Source organism: Tenrec ecaudatus, chromosome 1 (assembly GCF_050624435.1).
Source record: "Tenrec ecaudatus isolate mTenEca1 chromosome 1, mTenEca1.hap1, whole genome shotgun sequence".
NCBI lineage: Eukaryota > Metazoa > Chordata > Mammalia > Afrosoricida > Tenrecidae > Tenrec > Tenrec ecaudatus.
In genome coordinates, this window is record NC_134530.1 from 270,152,638 (window position 1) to 270,171,814 (window position 19,177).

Genomic DNA, 19,177 nt, shown 5'->3' on the forward strand with positions numbered 1-19,177 from the left:
AGGTTAAGAAGCGCGCCCTTGGACTATGTAGGTTAACTAGCGGGCCCTTGAACTATGTAGGTTAACTACCGGGCAAATGGAAGATCCAGGTTAACTAGCGTGTATTTGGACTATGTAGGTTAACTAGCGGGCCTTTGGACTATGTAGATTCCCTAGCGGGCACTTGGACTATGTAGGTTACCTAGCCGCCACTTGGACTATCTAGGTTAGCTAAGAGGCACTTGGACTATCTAGGTTCCCTAGCGGAAACTTGTACTATCTAGGTTACCTAGCAGGCACTTGGACTATGTAGGTTAACTAGCGGGAACTTGGACTATCTAGGTTACCTAGCGGGCACTTGGACTATGTACGTTCCCTAGCGGGCACTTGGACTATCTACGTTACCTAGTGGGAACTTGGACTATGTACGTTAGCTAGCGGGCACTTGGACTATGTACGTTTCCTAGCGGGTACTTGGACTATCTATGTTAACTAGCGGGCACTTGGACTATGTAGGTTCCCTATCGGGCACTTGGACTAGGTAGGTTCCTTAGCGGGCACTTGGTCTATCTAGGTTAACTAGCGGGCACTTGGACTATCTAGGTTAACTAGTGAGCAATTGGACTATCTAGGTTACCTAGCGGGCACTTGGACTAGGAGGTTAACGAACAGGCACTTGGACTATGTACGTAACCTAGTGGTCACTTGAACTGTCTAGTTTACCTAGCGGGCACTTGGACTATGTAGGTTAACTAGCGGGCACTTGGACTATCTAGGTTAACTAGCGGGCCCTTGGACGATGTAGGTTAAGTAGCGGGCCCTTGGACTATGTAGGTTAACTAGCGGGCCCTTGAACTATGTAGGTTAACTACCGGGCACATAGAAGATCTAGGTTAACTAGCGTGTACTTGGACTATGTAGGTTAACTAGCGGGCCTTTGGACTATGTAGATTCCCTAGCGGGCACTTGGACTATGTAGTTTACCTAGCCGCCACTTGGACTATCTAGGTTAGCTAACAGGCACTTGGACTACCTAGGTTCCCTAGCGGGCACTTGTACTATCTAGGTTACCTAGCTGGCAGTAGGACTATGTAGGTCATCTAGCGGGCCCTTGGACTATCTAGGTTAGCTAACGGTCACTTAGATTTTGTAGGTTAACTAGCGGGCACTTGGAATATGTAGGTTAACTAGCGGACAGTTGCACTATGTAGGTTAACTAGCGTGCGCATGGACTATGTAGGTTTACTAGCGGGCCCATGGACTATCTAGGTTCCCTAAAGGGCACTAGGACTATCTAGGTTACCGAACGGGCACTTGAACTATCTAGGTTATCTAGCGGGCACTTGCACTATCTAGGTTACCTAGCGGGCACTTGGACTATGTATGTTCCCTAGGGGCACTTGGACTATCTATGTTAACTAGCGGGCACTTGGAATATGTAGGTTACCTAGCAGGCACTTGGACTATCTAGGTTAACTAGCGGGCACTTGGACTATCTAAGTTAACTAGCGTGCACTTGGACTATGTAGGTTCCTTAGCGGGCACTTGGACTATGTAGGTTATCTAGCAGGCACTTGGACAATCTAGGTTATCTAGCGGGCACATGGACTATGCAGGTTAACTAGAGGACACTTGGACTATCTAGGTTAACTAGTGGGCAATTGGACTATGTAGGTTAACTAGCAGGCACTTGGATTATGTAGGTTAACTTGCGGGCACTTGGACTATGTAGGTTAACTAGCGGGCCCTTGAATTATGTACGTTAACTACCGGGCACTTGGAAGATCTAGGTTAACTAGCGTGTACTTGGACTATGTAGGTTAACTAGCGGGCCCTTGAACTATGTAGATTCCCTAGCGGGCACTTGGACTATGTATGTTCCATAGCATGCACTTGGAGTATGTGGGTTCCAGAGCGGGCACTTGGACTATCTAGGTTCCAGAGCGGGAACTTGGACTATCTAGGTTCCTTAGCGGGCACTTGTACTATGTAGGTTAACTAGCGTGCCCTTGGACTATCTAGGTTACGTAGCAGGCACTTGGTATATAGGTTAACTAGCAGGCACTTGGACTATGTAGGTTAACTAGCGGACACTTGCACGATCTAGGTTAACTAGCGGGCCGTTGCCCTATGTAGGTTAACTAGCGGGCCCATGGATTATGTAGGTTTACTAGCAGGCACTTGGACTATCTAGGTTAAGTAGCGGGCACTTGGACTATGTAGTTTCCCTAGCGGGCATTTGGATTATTTAGGTTACCTAGCGGGCACTTGTACTATGTAGGTTAACTAGTGGGCACTTGGACTGTCTAGGTTACCTAGCGGGCACTTGGATTATCTAGTTTAACGAATGGGCACTTGGACTATGTAGGTTACCTATCTGGCACTAGGACTATGTAGGTCAACTAGCGGGCCCTTGGACTATCTAGGTTAGCTAACAGGCACTTGGACTACCTAGGTTCCCTAGCGGGCACTTGTACTATCTAGGTTACCTAGCTGGCACTAGGACTATGTAGGTTAACTAGCGGGCCCTTGGACTATCTAGGTTAGCTAACGGTCACTTAGATTATGTAGGTTAACTAGCGGGCACTCTGAATATGTAGGTTAACTCGCGGACAGTTGCACTATGTAGGTAAACTAGCGGGCGCATGGACTGTGTAGGTTTACTAGCGGGCCCATGGACTATCTAGGTTCCATAAAGGGCACTTGGACTATCTAGGTTACCGAACGGGCACTTGGACTATCTAGGTTACCTAGCGGGCACTTGGACTATGTAGGCTAACTAGGGAGCCCTTGGACGATCTAGGTTACCTAGCGGGTACTTGAACTATCTAGGTTAACTAGCGGGCACTTGGAATATGTAGGTTACCTAGCAGGCATTTGGACTATCTAGGTTAACTAGCGGGCACTTGGACTATCTAAGTTAACTAGCGTGCACTTGGACTATGTAGGTTCCTTAGCGGGCACTTGGAGTATCTAAGTTGCCTAGCGGGCACTTGGACTATGTAGGTTAACTAGCAGGCACTTGGACAATCTAGGTTAACTAGCGGGCACTTGGACAATCAAGGTTAACTAGCGGGCAGCTGGACTATCAAAGTTAACAAGTGAGCCCTTGGACTATGGAGTTTAACTAGTGGGTCCTTGGACTATCATGGTTACCTAGCGGGCACTTGGACTATATAGGTTACCTAGCAGCACTTGGACTATGTAGGTTACCTAGTGGACAATTGGACTATCTAGGTTAACGAACGGGCACTTGGAATATTCAGGTAACCTAGCGGGCACTTGGACAGTCTAGGTTACCTAGCGGGCACTTGGACTTCTACGTTAACGAACGGGCTCTTGGACTATGTAGGTTGCCTAGCGCGCACTTGGATTATCTAGGTTAGGTAACGGGAACTTGGACTATCTAAGTTACCTAGTGGGAACTTGGACAATGTAAGTTACCTAGCAGGCACTTGGACTATCTAGGTTACAGAGCGGCATTTGGACTATGTAGTTTAACTAGCGAGCACTTGGACTCAAAGTTACGTAGCGGGCACTTGGACTATCTAGGTTACCTAGTGGGCACTTGGACTATGTAAGTTCCCTAGCCGGCACTTGGACTATCTATGTTAACTAGCGGGCACTTGGAATATGTAGGTTAACTAGCGTGCCCTTGGACTATCTAGGTTACGTAGTAGGCACTTGGACTATATAGGTTAACTAGCGGGCACATGGACTATGTAGGTTAACTAGAGGACGCTTGGACTCTCTAGGTAAACTAGTGGGCCCTTGGACTATGTAGGTTAACTAGCAAGCACTTGGACAATCTAGGTTAACCTGCGGGCACTTGGACTATCTAGGTTACCTAGCGGGCATTTGAACTATGTAGGTTACCAAGCGGGCACTTGGACTATGTAGGTTCCCTATCGGGCACTTGGAGAATGTAGGTTAACTAGGGGGCACGAGGACAATGTAGGTTACCTAGCGGGACTATGGACTATCTAGGTTACCTAGGGGAACCTTGGACTATGTAGGTTAACTAGTGGGCACTTGGACTATCTAGGTTCCTAGCAGGCACTTGGACTATGTAGGTTAACTAGCGGGCACTTGGACTATCTAGGTTACCTAGCGGGCACTTGGTCTATGTACGTTCCCTAGCGGGCACTTGGACTATCTACGTTACCTAGCGGGAACTTGGACTATGTACGTTAGCTAGCGGGCACTTGGACTATGTACGTTTCCTAGCGGGTACTTGGACTATCTATGTTAACTAGCGGGCACTTGGACTATGTAGGTTCCCTATCGGGCAGTTGGACTAGGTAGGTTCCCTAGCGGGCACTTGGTCTATCTAGGTTAACTAGCGGGCACTTGCACTATCTAGGTTATCTGGCGAGCAATTGGACTATCTATGTTACCTAGCGGGCACTTGGTCTAGGAGGTTAACGAACAGGCACTTGGACTATGTAGGTAACCTAGTAGTCACTTGAACTGTCTAGTTTACCTAGCGGGCACATGGACTATGTAGGTTAACTAGCGGGCACTTGGACTATCTAGGTTAACTAGCGGGCCCTGGGACGATGTAGGTTAAGTAGCGGGCCCTTGGACTATGTAGGTTAACTAGCGGGCCCTTGAACTATGTAGGTTAACTACCGGGCACTTGGAAGATCTAGGTTAGCAAGCGTGTACTTGGACGATCTAGGTTAACTAGCAGGCCTTTGGACTATGTAGATTCCCTAGAGGGCACTTGGTTTATGTAGGTTCCAGAGCGGGCACTTGGACTATCTAGGTTCCTTAGCGGGCACTTGTACTATGTAGGTTAACTAGCGTGCCCTTAGACTATCTAGGTTACGAAGCAGGCACTTGGTATATAGGTTAATTAGCGGGCACTTGGACTATGTAGGTTAACTAGCGGACACTTGCACGATCTAGGTTAACTTGCGGGCTCTTGCACTATGTAGGTTAACTAGCGGGCCCATGGATTATGTAGGTTTACTAGCAGGCACTTGGACTATCTAGGTTAACTAGCGGGCACTTGGACTATGTAGTTTCCCTAGCGGGCATTTCGACTATTAAGGTTACCTAGCGGGCACTTGGATTATGTAGGTTCCCTATCGGGCACTTGGACTATGTAGGTTAACGAGCGGGCTCTTGGACTGTCTAGGTTACCTAGCGGGCACTTGGATTATCTAGTTTAACGAACGGGCACTTGGACTATATAGGTTACCTATCCGCCACTTGGACTATCTAGGTTAGCTAACAGGCACTTGGACTATCTAGGTTCCCTAGTGGGCACTTGTACTATCTAGGTTACCTAGCTGGCACTAGGACTATGTAAGTCAACTAGCGGGCCCTTGGACTATCTAGGTTAGCTAACGGTCACTTTGATTATGTAGGTTAACTAGCGGGGAGTGGGAATATGTAGGTTAACTAGCGGACAGTTGCACTATGTAGGTAAACTAGCGGGCGCATGGACTATGTAGGTTTACTAGCGGGCCCTTGGACTATCTAGGTTCCCTAAAGGGCACTTGGACTCTCTAGGTTACCGAACGGGCACTTGGACGATCTAGGTTACCTAGCGGGTTCTTGAACTATCTAGGTTAACTAGCGGGCACTTGCACTATCTAGGTTACCTAGCGGGCACTTGGACTATGTATGTTCCCTAGGGGCACTTGGACTATCTATGTTAACTAGCGGGCACTTGGAATATGTAGGTTACCTAGCAGGCACTTGGACTATCTAGGTTAACTAGCGGGCACTTGGACTATCTAAGTTAAGTAGCGTGCATTTGGACTATGTAGGTTCCTTAGCGGGCACTTGGACTATCTAGGTTGCCTAGCGTGCACTTGGACTATGTAGGTTAACTAGCAGGCACTTGGACAATCTAGGTTAACTAGCGGGCACTTGGACTATGTAGGTTAACTAGTGGGCCCTTGGACAATGTAGGTTAACTAGCAGGAACTTGGACAATGTAGGTTAACTAGCGGGCACTTGGACAATCTAGGTTAACTAGCGGGCAGCTGGACTATCAAAGTTAACAAGTGAGCCCTTGGACTATGTAGTTTAACTAGTGAGTCCTTGGACTATCTTGGTTACCTAGCGGGCACTTGGACTATATAGGTTACCTAGCAGGCACTTGGATTATGTAGGTTACCTAGTGGACACTTGGACTATCTAGGTTAACGAACGGGCACTCGGAATATTCAGGTAACCTAGCGGGCACTTGGACTCTCTAGGTTACCTGGCGGGCTCTTGGACTTCTAGGTTAACGAACGGGCTCTTGGACTATGTAGGTTGCCTAGCGGGCACTTGGACTATCTAGGATAGGTAACGGGAACTTGGACTATCTAGGATACCTAGTGGGAACTTGGACAATGTAAGTTACCTACCAGGCACTTGGATTATCTAGGTTACACATGGGCACTTGGACTATGTAGGTTAACTAGCGAGCACTTGGACTCTAGGTTCCCTAGCGGGCACTTGGACCATCTAGGTTACCTAGTGGGCACTTGGACTATGTAAGTTCCCTTGCCGGCACTAGGACTATATATGTTAACTAGCGGGCACTTGGAAAATGTGGGTTAACTAGCGGACACTTGCACTATGTAGGTTACCTAGCAGGCACTTGGACTATCTAGGTTAACTAGCGTGCAATTGGACTATGTAGGTTCCTTAGCGGGCATTTGGACTATCTAGGTTGCCTAGCGGGCACTTGGTATATAGGTTAACTAGCGGGCACTTGGACTATGTAGGTTACCTAGCAGGCACTTGGACTATGTAGGTTAACTAGCGGGCACTTGGACTATCTAGGTTACCTAGCGGGCACTTGGACTATGTACGTTCCCTAGCGGGCACTTGGACTATCTACGTTACCTAGCGGGAACTTGGACTATCAAAGTTAACAAGTGAGCCCTTGGACTATGTAGTCTAACTAGTGAGTCCTTGGACTATCTTGGTTACCTAGCGGGCACTTGGACTATATAGGTTACCTAGCAGGCACTTGGACTATGTAGGTTAATTAGAGGACACTTGGACTATCTAGGTTAACTAGTGGGCCCTTGGACAATGTAGGTTAACTAGCAGGCACTTGGACAATCTAGGTTAACTAGCGGGCACTTGGACTATCTAGGTTAACTAGCGGGCAGCTGGACTATCAAAGTTAACAAGTGAGCCCTTGGACTATGTAGTTTAACTAGTGAGTCCTTGGACTATCTTGGTTACCTAGCGGGCACATGGACTATATAGGTTACCTAGCAGGCACTTGGACTATGTAGGTTACCTAGTGGACACTTGGACTATCTAGGTTAACGAACGGGCACTTGGAATATTCAGGTAACCTAGCAGGCACTTGGACACTCTAGGTTACCTGGCGGGCACTTGGACTTCTAGGTTAACGAACGGGCTCTTGGACTATGTAGGTTGCCTAGCGGGCACTTGGACTATCTAGGTTAGGTAACGGGAACTTGGACTATCTAGGTTACCTAGCGGGAACTTGGACAATGTAAGTTACCCAGCAGGCACTTGGACTATCTAGGTTACACAGAGGGCACTTGGACTATGTAGGTTAACTAGCGAGCTCTTGGACTCTAGGTTACCTAGCGGGCACTTGGACTATCTAGGTTACCTAGTGGGCACTTGGACTATGTAATTTCCCTAGCCGGCACTTGGACTATCTATGTTAACTAGCGGGCACTTGGACTATCTAGGTTAACTAGCGTGCACTTGGACTTCTAGGTTAACGAACGGGCTCTTGGACTATGTAGGTTGCCTAGCGGGCACTTGGACTATCTAGGTTAGGTAACGGGAACTTGGACTATCTAGGTTACCTAGCGGGAACTTGGACAATGTAAATTACCCAGCAGGCACTTGGACTATCTAGGTTACACAGAGGGCACTTGGACTATGTAGGTTAACTAGCGAGCTCTTGGACTCTAGGTTACCTAGTGGGCACTTGGACTATCTAGGTTACCTAGTGGGCACTTGGACTATGTAATTTCCCTAGCCGGCACTTGGACTATCTATGTTAACTAGCGGGCACTTGGACTATCTAGGCTAACTAGCGTGCACTTGGACTATGTAGGTTCCTTAGCGGGCACTGGGACTATCTAGGATGCCTAGCGGGCACGTGGACTATGTAGGTTAACTAGAGGACACTTGGACTATCTAGGTTAACTAGTGGGCCCTTGGACTATGTAGGTTAACTAGCAGGCACTTGGACAATCTAGGTTAACTAGCGGGCACTTGGACGATCTAGTTTAACTAGCGGGCACTTGGACTATCTAGGTTACCTAGCGGGCATTTGGACTATGTAGGTTACCTAGCGGGCACTTGGACTATGTAGGTTCCCTATCGGGCACATGGAGAATGTAGGTTAACTAGGAGGCACTAGGACAATGTAGGTTACCTAGTGGGACTTTGGACTATCTAGGTTACCTAGGGGGACCTTGGACTATGTAGGTTAACTAGTGGACACTTGGACTATATAGGTTACCTAGCGGGCACTTGGACTATGTACGTTCCCTAGCGGGCACTTGGACTATATACGTTACCTAGCGGGAACTTGGCCTATGTACGTTAGCTAGCGGGCACTTGGACTATGTACGTTTCCTAGCGGGTACTTGGACTATCTATATTAACTAGCGGGCACTTGGACTATGTAGGTTCCCTATCGGGCACTTGGACTAGGTAGGTTCCCTAGCGGGCACTTGGAATATGAGGTTAACGAACAGGCACCTGGACTATGTAGGTAACCTAGTGGTCACTTGAACTGTCTAGGTTACCTTGCGGGCACTTGGACTATGTGGGTTATCTAGCGGGCACTTGGACTATCTAGGTTAACTAGCGGGCCCTTGGACGATGTAGATTAAGTAGCGGGCCCTTGGACTATATAGGTTAACTACCGGGCGCATGGAGGATCTAGGTTAACTGAAGGTGTACTTGGACTATGTAGGTTAACTAGCGGGCCCTTGGACTATGTAGATTCCCTAGCGGGCACTTGGACTATGTATGTTCCACAGCGGGCACATGGACTATGTACGTTCCCTAGCAGGCACTTGGACTATGTAGGTTCCAGAGCGGGCACTTGGACTATCAAAGTTCCTTAGCGGGCACTTGTACTATGTAGGTTAACTAGCGTGCCCTTGGACTATCTAGGTTACGTAGCAGGCACTTGGTATATAGGTTAATTAGCGGGCACTTGGACTATGTAGGTTAAGTAGCGGACACTTGCACGATCTAGGTTAACTTGCGGGCCCTTGCACTATGTAGGTTAACTAGCGTGCACTTGGACTATCTAGGTTAACTAGTGGGCCCTTGGACTATGTAGGTTTTCTATCGGACACTTGAAGAATGTAGGTTAACTAAGGGGCACTAGGACAATGTAGGTTACCTAACGGGCCTTTGGACTATCTAGGTTAAGTAGTGGGCCCTTGGACTATGTAGGTTAACTAGCAGGCACTTGGACTATGTAGGTTAACTAGCGGGCACTTGGACTATGTAGGTTAACTAGCGGGCCCTTGATCTATGTAGGTTAACTACCGGGGACTTGGACTATCTAGGTTAACTAGCGGGCACTTGGACTATGTAGTTTCCCTAGCGGGCATTTGGACTATTTAGGTTACCTAGCGGGCACTTGGACTATGTAGGTTACCTAGCGGGCACTTGGACTATCTAGGATACCTAGCAGGCACTTTGACTATCTAGGTTAACGAACGGGCACTTGGACTATGTAGGTTACCTAGCCGCCACTTGGACTATCTAGGTTAGCTAACAGGCACTTGGACTATCTAGGTTCCCTAGCGGGCACTTGTACTATCTAGGTTACCTAGCTGGCAGTAGGACTATGTAGGTCAACTAGCGGGCCCTTGGAATATCTAGGTTAGCTAACGGTCACTTAGATTATGTAGGTTAACTAGCGGGCACTTGGAATATGTAGGTTAACTAGCGGACAGTTGCACTATGTAGGTTAACTAGCGGGCGCATGTACTATGTAGGTTACTAGCGGGCCCTTGGACTATCTAGGTTCCCTAAAGGGCACTTGGACTATCTAGGTTACCGAACGGGCACTTGGACTATCTAGGTTACCTAACGGGCACTTGGACTATGTAGGCTGACTAGGGAGCCGTTGGACGATCTAGGTTACCTAGAGGGTACTTGAACTATCTAGGTTAACTAGCGGGCACTTTTACTATCAAGGTTGCCTAGCGGGCACTTGGACTATGTATGTTCCCTAGGGGCACTTGGATTATGTAGGTTCATTAGAGGGCACTTGGACTATCTAGGTTGCCTAGCGGGCACTTGGACTATGTAGGTTATCTAGCAGGCACTTGGACAATCTAGGTTAACTAGCGGGCACTTGGACTATGTAGGTTAACTAGAGGACACTTGACTATCTAGGTTAACTAGTGGGCCCTTGGACTATGTAGGTTCTCTATCGGGCACTTGGAGAATGTAGGTTAACTAAGGGGCACTAGGACAATGTAGGTTACCTAGCGGGCCTTTGGACTATCCAGGTTAACTAGTGGGCACTTGGACTATGTAGGTTAACTAGCGGGCACTTGGAATATGTAGGTAAACAATCGGGCCCTTGAACTATGTAGGTTAACTACTGGGCACTTGGAAGATCTAGGTTAACTAGCGTGTACTTGGTCTATGTAGGTTAACTAGCGGGCCCTTGGAGTATGTAGATTCCCTAGCGGGCACTTGGACTATGTATGTTCCAGAGCGGGCACTTGCACTATATAGGTTCCCTAGCATGCACTTGGACTATGTAGATTCCAGAGCGGGCACTTGGACTATCTAGGTTCCAGAGCGGGCACTTGGACTATCTAGGTTCCTTAGCGGGCACTTGTACTATGTAGGTTAACTAGCGTGCCCTTGGACTATCTAGGTTACGTAGCAGGCACTTAGTATATAGGGTAACTAGCGGGCCCTTGCACCATGTACGTTAACTAGCGGGCCCATGAATTATGTAGGTTTACTAGCAGGCACTTGGACTATCTAGGTTAACTAGCGCGCACTTGGACTATGTAGTTTCCCTAGGGGGCATTTGGACTATTTAGGTTACCTAGCGGGCACTTGGACTATGTAGGTTACCTAGCGGGCACTTGGACTATCTAGGTTACCTAGCAGGCACTTTGACTATCTAGGTTACCAAGCTGGCACTAGGACTATGTAGGTCAACTAGCGGGCCCTTGGACTATCTAGGTTAGCTAACGGTCACTTAGATTATGTAGGTTAACTAGCGGGCACTTGGAATATGTAGGTTAACTATCAGACAGTTGCACTATGTAGGTTAAATAGCGGGCGCATGGACTATGTAGGTTTACTAGCGGGCCCTTGGACTATTTAGGTTCCCAAAAGGGCACTTGGACTATCTAGGTTACCGAACGGGCACTTGGACTATCTAGGTTACCTAGCGGGCACTTGGACTATGTAGGCTAACTAGGGAGCCCTTGGACGATCTAGGTTACCTAGCGGGTACTTGAACTATCTAGGTTAACTAGCGGGCACATGCACTATCTAGGTTACCTAGCGGGCACTTGGACTATGTATGTTCCCTAGGGGCACTTGGACTATCCTGTTAACTAACGGGCACTTGAACTATGTAGGTTGCCTAGCGGGCATTTGGATTATGTAGGTTCCCTATCGGGCACTTGGACTATGTAGGTTAACTAGCGGGCACTTGGACTGTCTAGGTTACCTAGCGGGCACTTGGATTATCTCGTTTAACGAACGGGCACTTGGACTATGTAGGTTACCTAGCCGCCTTTGGACTATCTAGATTAGCTAACAGGCACTTGGACTATCTAGTTTCCCTAGCGGGCACTTGTAATATCTAGGTTACCTAGCTGGCACTTGGACTATGTAGGTCAACTAGCGGGCCCTTGGACTATCTAGGTTAGCTAACGGTCACTTAGATTATGTAGGTTAACTAGCGGGCACTTGGAATATGTAGGTTAACTAGCGGACAGTTGCACTATGTAGGTTAACTAGCGGGCGCATGTACTATGTAGGTTTACTAGCGGGCCCTTGGACTATCTAGGTTCCCTAAAGGGCACTTGGACTATATAGGTTACCGAACGGGCACTTGGACTATCTAGGTTACCTAGCGGGCACTTGGACTATGTAGGCTAACTAGGGAGCCCTTGGACGATCTAGGTTACCTAGCGGGTACTTGAACTATCTAGGTTAACTAGCGGGCATTTGCACTATCTAGGTTACCAGCGGGCACTTGGACTATGTATGATCCCTAGGGACACTTGGACTATCTATGTTAACTAGCGGACACTTGGAATATGTAGGTTACCTAGCAGGCACTTGGACTATCTAGGTTAACTAGCGGGCACTTGGTCTATCTAAGTTAACTAGCGGGCACTTGGTCTATCTAAGTTAACTAGCGTGCACTTGGACTATGTAGGTTCCTTAGCGGGCACTTGGACTAGCTAGGTTGCCTAGCGGGCACTTGGCCTATGTAGGTTAACTAGCAGGTACTTGGAAAATCTAGGTTGCCTAGCGGGCACTTGGTATATAGGTTAACTAGCGGGCACTTGGACTATGTAGGTTACCTAGCAGGCACTTGGACTATGTAGGTTAACTAGCGGGCACTTGGACTATCTAGGTTACCTAGCGGGCACTTGGACTATGTACGTTCCCTAGCGGGCACTTGGACTATCTACGTTACCTAGCGGGAACTTGGACTATCAAAGTTAACAAGTGAGCCCTTGGACTATGTAGTCTAACTAGTGAGTCCTTGGACTATCTTGGTTACCTAGCGGGCACTTGGACTATATAGGTTACCTAGCAGGCACTTGGACTATGTAGGTTAATTAGAGGACACTTGGACTATCTAGGTTAACTAGTGGGCCCTTGGACAATGTAGGTTAACTAGCAGGCACTTGGACAATCTAGGTTAACTAGCGGGCACTTGGACTATCTAGGTTAACTAGCGGGCAGCTGGACTATCAAAGTTAACAAGTGAGCCCTTGGACTATGTAGTTTAACTAGTGAGTCCTTGGACTATCTTGGTTACCTAGCGGGCACATGGACTATATAGGTTACCTAGCAGGCACTTGGACTATGTAGGTTACCTAGTGGACACTTGGACTATCTAGGTTAACGAACGGGCACTTGGAATATTCAGGTAACCTAGCAGGCACTTGGACACTCTAGGTTACCTGGCGGGCACTTGGACTTCTAGGTTAACGAACGGGCTCTTGGACTATGTAGGTTGCCTAGCGGGCACTTGGACTATCTAGGTTAGGTAACGGGAACTTGGACTATCTAGGTTACCTAGCGGGAACTTGGACAATGTAAGTTACCCAGCAGGCACTTGGACTATCTAGGTTACACAGAGGGCACTTGGACTATGTAGGTTAACTAGCGAGCTCTTGGACTCTAGGTTACCTAGCGGGCACTTGGACTATCTAGGTTACCTAGTGGGCACTTGGACTATGTAATTTCCCTAGCCGGCACTTGGACTATCTATGTTAACTAGCGGGCACTTGGACTATCTAGGTTAACTAGCGTGCACTTGGACTTCTAGGTTAACGAACGGGCTCTTGGACTATGTAGGTTGCCTAGCGGGCACTTGGACTATCTAGGTTAGGTAACGGGAACTTGGACTATCTAGGTTACCTAGCGGGAACTTGGACAATGTAAATTACCCAGCAGGCACTTGGACTATCTAGGTTACACAGAGGGCACTTGGACTATGTAGGTTAACTAGCGAGCTCTTGGACTCTAGGTTACCTAGTGGGCACTTGGACTATCTAGGTTACCTAGTGGGCACTTGGACTATGTAATTTCCCTAGCCGGCACTTGGACTATCTATGTTAACTAGCGGGCACTTGGACTATCTAGGCTAACTAGCGTGCACTTGGACTATGTAGGTTCCTTAGCGGGCACTGGGACTATCTAGGATGCCTAGCGGGCACGTGGACTATGTAGGTTAACTAGAGGACACTTGGACTATCTAGGTTAACTAGTGGGCCCTTGGACTATGTAGGTTAACTAGCAGGCACTTGGACAATCTAGGTTAACTAGCGGGCACTTGGACGATCTAGTTTAACTAGCGGGCACTTGGACTATCTAGGTTACCTAGCGGGCATTTGGACTATGTAGGTTACCTAGCGGGCACTTGGACTATGTAGGTTCCCTATCGGGCACATGGAGAATGTAGGTTAACTAGGAGGCACTAGGACAATGTAGGTTACCTAGTGGGACTTTGGACTATCTAGGTTACCTAGGGGGACCTTGGACTATGTAGGTTAACTAGTGGACACTTGGACTATATAGGTTACCTAGCGGGCACTTGGACTATGTACGTTCCCTAGCGGGCACTTGGACTATATACGTTACCTAGCGGGAACTTGGCCTATGTACGTTAGCTAGCGGGCACTTGGACTATGTACGTTTCCTAGCGGGTACTTGGACTATCTATATTAACTAGCGGGCACTTGGACTATGTAGGTTCCCTATCGGGCACTTGGACTAGGTAGGTTCCCTAGCGGGCACTTGGAATATGAGGTTAACGAACAGGCACCTGGACTATGTAGGTAACCTAGTGGTCACTTGAACTGTCTAGGTTACCTTGCGGGCACTTGGACTATGTGGGTTATCTAGCGGGCACTTGGACTATCTAGGTTAACTAGCGGGCCCTTGGACGATGTAGATTAAGTAGCGGGCCCTTGGACTATATAGGTTAACTACCGGGCGCATGGAGGATCTAGGTTAACTGAAGGTGTACTTGGACTATGTAGGTTAACTAGCGGGCCCTTGGACTATGTAGATTCCCTAGCGGGCACTTGGACTATGTATGTTCCACAGCGGGCACATGGACTATGTACGTTCCCTAGCAGGCACTTGGACTATGTAGGTTCCAGAGCGGGCACTTGGACTATCAAAGTTCCTTAGCGGGCACTTGTACTATGTAGGTTAACTAGCGTGCCCTTGGACTATCTAGGTTACGTAGCAGGCACTTGGTATATAGGTTAATTAGCGGGCACTTGGACTATGTAGGTTAAGTAGCGGACACTTGCACGATCTAGGTTAACTTGCGGGCCCTTGCACTATGTAGGTTAACTAGCGTGCACTTGGACTATCTAGGTTAACTAGTGGGCCCTTGGACTATGTAGGTTTTCTATCGGACACTTGAAGAATGTAGGTTAACTAAGGGGCACTAGGACAATGTAGGTTACCTAACGGGCCTTTGGACTATCTAGGTTAAGTAGTGGGCCCTTGGACTATGTAGGTTAACTAGCAGGCACTTGGACTATGTAGGTTAACTAGCGGGCACTTGGACTATGTAGGTTAACTAGCGGGCCCTTGATCTATGTAGGTTAACTACCGGGGACTTGGACTATCTAGGTTAACTAGCGGGCACTTGGACTATGTAGTTTCCCTAGCGGGCATTTGGACTATTTAGGTTACCTAGCGGGCACTTGGACTATGTAGGTTACCTAGCGGGCACTTGGACTATCTAGGATACCTAGCAGGCACTTTGACTATCTAGGTTAACGAACGGGCACTTGGACTATGTAGGTTACCTAGCCGCCACTTGGACTATCTAGGTTAGCTAACAGGCACTTGGACTATCTAGGTTCCCTAGCGGGCACTTGTACTATCTAGGTTACCTAGCTGGCAGTAGGACTATGTAGGTCAACTAGCGGGCCCTTGGAATATCTAGGTTAGCTAACGGTCACTTAGATTATGTAGGTTAACTAGCGGGCACTTGGAATATGTAGGTTAACTAGCGGACAGTTGCACTATGTAGGTTAACTAGCGGGCGCATGTACTATGTAGGTTACTAGCGGGCCCTTGGACTATCTAGGTTCCCTAAAGGGCACTTGGACTATCTAGGTTACCGAACGGGCACTTGGACTATCTAGGTTACCTAACGGGCACTTGGACTATGTAGGCTGACTAGGGAGCCGTTGGACGATCTAGGTTACCTAGAGGGTACTTGAACTATCTAGGTTAACTAGCGGGCACTTTTACTATCAAGGTTGCCTAGCGGGCACTTGGACTATGTATGTTCCCTAGGGGCACTTGGATTATGTAGGTTCATTAGAGGGCACTTGGACTATCTAGGTTGCCTAGCGGGCACTTGGACTATGTAGGTTATCTAGCAGGCACTTGGACAATCTAGGTTAACTAGCGGGCACTTGGACTATGTAGGTTAACTAGAGGACACTTGACTATCTAGGTTAACTAGTGGGCCCTTGGACTATGTAGGTTCTCTATCGGGCACTTGGAGAATGTAGGTTAACTAAGGGGCACTAGGACAATGTAGGTTACCTAGCGGGCCTTTGGACTATCCAGGTTAACTAGTGGGCACTTGGACTATGTAGGTTAACTAGCGGGCACTTGGAATATGTAGGTAAACAATCGGGCCCTTGAACTATGTAGGTTAACTACTGGGCACTTGGAAGATCTAGGTTAACTAGCGTGTACTTGGTCTATGTAGGTTAACTAGCGGGCCCTTGGAGTATGTAGATTCCCTAGCGGGCACTTGGACTATGTATGTTCCAGAGCGGGCACTTGCACTATATAGGTTCCCTAGCATGCACTTGGACTATGTAGATTCCAGAGCGGGCACTTGGACTATCTAGGTTCCAGAGCGGGCACTTGGACTATCTAGGTTCCTTAGCGGGCACTTGTACTATGTAGGTTAACTAGCGTGCCCTTGGACTATCTAGGTTACGTAGCAGGCACTTAGTATATAGGGTAACTAGCGGGCCCTTGCACCATGTACGTTAACTAGCGGGCCCATGAATTATGTAGGTTTACTAGCAGGCACTTGGACTATCTAGGTTAACTAGCGCGCACTTGGACTATGTAGTTTCCCTAGGGGGCATTTGGACTATTTAGGTTACCTAGCGGGCACTTGGACTATGTAGGTTACCTAGCGGGCACTTGGACTATCTAGGTTACCTAGCAGGCACTTTGACTATCTAGGTTACCAAGCTGGCACTAGGACTATGTAGGTCAACTAGCGGGCCCTTGGACTATCTAGGTTAGCTAACGGTCACTTAGATTATGTAGGTTAACTAGCGGGCACTTGGAATATGTAGGTTAACTATCAGACAGTTGCACTATGTAGGTTAAATAGCGGGCGCATGGACTATGTAGGTTTACTAGCGGGCCCTTGGACTATTTAGGTTCCCAAAAGGGCACTTGGACTATCTAGGTTACCGAACGGGCACTTGGACTATCTAGGTTACCTAGCGGGCACTTGGACTATGTAGGCTAACTAGGGAGCCCTTGGACGATCTAGGTTACCTAGCGGGTACTTGAACTATCTAGGTTAACTAGCGGGCACATGCACTATCTAGGTTACCTAGCGGGCACTTGGACTATGTATGTTCCCTAGGGGCACTTGGACTATCCTGTTAACTAACGGGCACTTGAACTATGTAGGTTGCCTAGCGGGCATTTGGATTATGTAGGTTCCCTATCGGGCACTTGGACTATGTAGGTTAACTAGCGGGCACTTGGACTGTCTAGGTTACCTAGCGGGCACTTGGATTATCTCGTTTAACGAACGGGCACTTGGACTATGTAGGTTACCTAGCCGCCTTTGGACTATCTAGATTAGCTAACAGGCACTTGGACTATCTAGTTTCCCTAGCGGGCACTTGTAATATCTAGGTTACCTAGCTGGCACTTGGACTATGTAGGTCAACTAGCGGGCCCTTGGACTATCTAGGTTAGCTAACGGTCACTTAGATTATGTAGGTTAACTAGCGGGCACTTGGAATATGTAGGTTAACTAGCGGACAGTTGCACTATGTAGGTTAACTAGCGGGCGCATGTACTATGTAGGTTTACTAGCGGGCCCTTGGACTATCTAGGTTCCCTAAAGGGCACTTGGACTATATAGGTTACCGAACGGGCACTTGGACTATCTAGGTTACCTAGCGGGCACTTGGACTATGTAGGCTAACTAGGGAGCCCTTGGACGATCTAGGTTACCTAGCGGGTACTTGAACTATCTAGGTTAACTAGCGGGCATTTGCACTATCTAGGTTACCAGCGGGCACTTGGACTATGTATGATCCCTAGGGACACTTGGACTATCTATGTTAACTAGCGGACACTTGGAATATGTAGGTTACCTAGCAGGCACTTGGACTATCTAGGTTAACTAGCGGGCACTTGGTCTATCTAAGTTAACTAGCGGGCACTTGGTCTATCTAAGTTAACTAGCGTGCACTTGGACTATGTAGGTTCCTTAGCGGGCACTTGGACTAGCTAGGTTGCCTAGCGGGCACTTGGCCTATGTAGGTTAACTAGCAGGTACTTGGAAAATCTAGGTTAACTAGCGGGCACTTGGACTATATAGGTTAACTAGAGGACACTTGGACTATCTAGGTTAACTAGTGGGCCCTTGGACAATATAGGTTAACTAGCAGACACTTGGACAATCCAGGTTAACTAGCGGGCACTTGGACAATCTAGGTTAACTAGCGGGCAGCTGGACTATCAAAGTTAACAAGTGAGCCCTTGGACTATGTACTTTAACTAGTGGGTCCTTGGACTATCTTGGTTACCTAGCGGGCACTGGGACTATATAGGTTACCTAGCAGGCACTTGGACTATGTATGTTACCTAGTGGACACTTGGACTATCTAGGTTAACGAACGGGCACTTGTAATATTCAGGTAACCTAGCGGGCACTTGGACTCTTTAGGTTACCTGGCGGGCACTTGGACTTCTAGGTTAACGATCGGGCTCTTGGATTATGTAGGTTGCCTAGCGGGCACTTGGACTATCTAGATTAGGTAACGGGAACTTGGACTATCTAGGATACCTAGCGGGAACTTGGACAATGTAAGTTACCTAGCAGGCACTTGCAATATCTAGGTTACACAGCGGGCACTTGGATTATGTAGGTTAACCTGCGAGCACTTGGACTCTAGGTTACCTAGCCGGCACTTGGACTATCTAGGTTAACTAGCGGGAACTTGGTCGATCTAGGTTAACTAGCGGGCACTTGGACTATCTAGGTTACCTAGCGGGCATTTGGACTATGTAGGTTACCTAGCGGGCCCTTGGACTGTCTAGGTTACCTAGGGGGAACTTGGACTATATAGGTTACCTAGCGGGCACTTGGACTATGTAGGTTGCCTAGTGGGCACTTGGACTATCTATGTTATCGAACGGGCACTTGGAATATGCAGGTAACCTAGCGGGCCCTTGGACTGTCTAGGCTACCTAG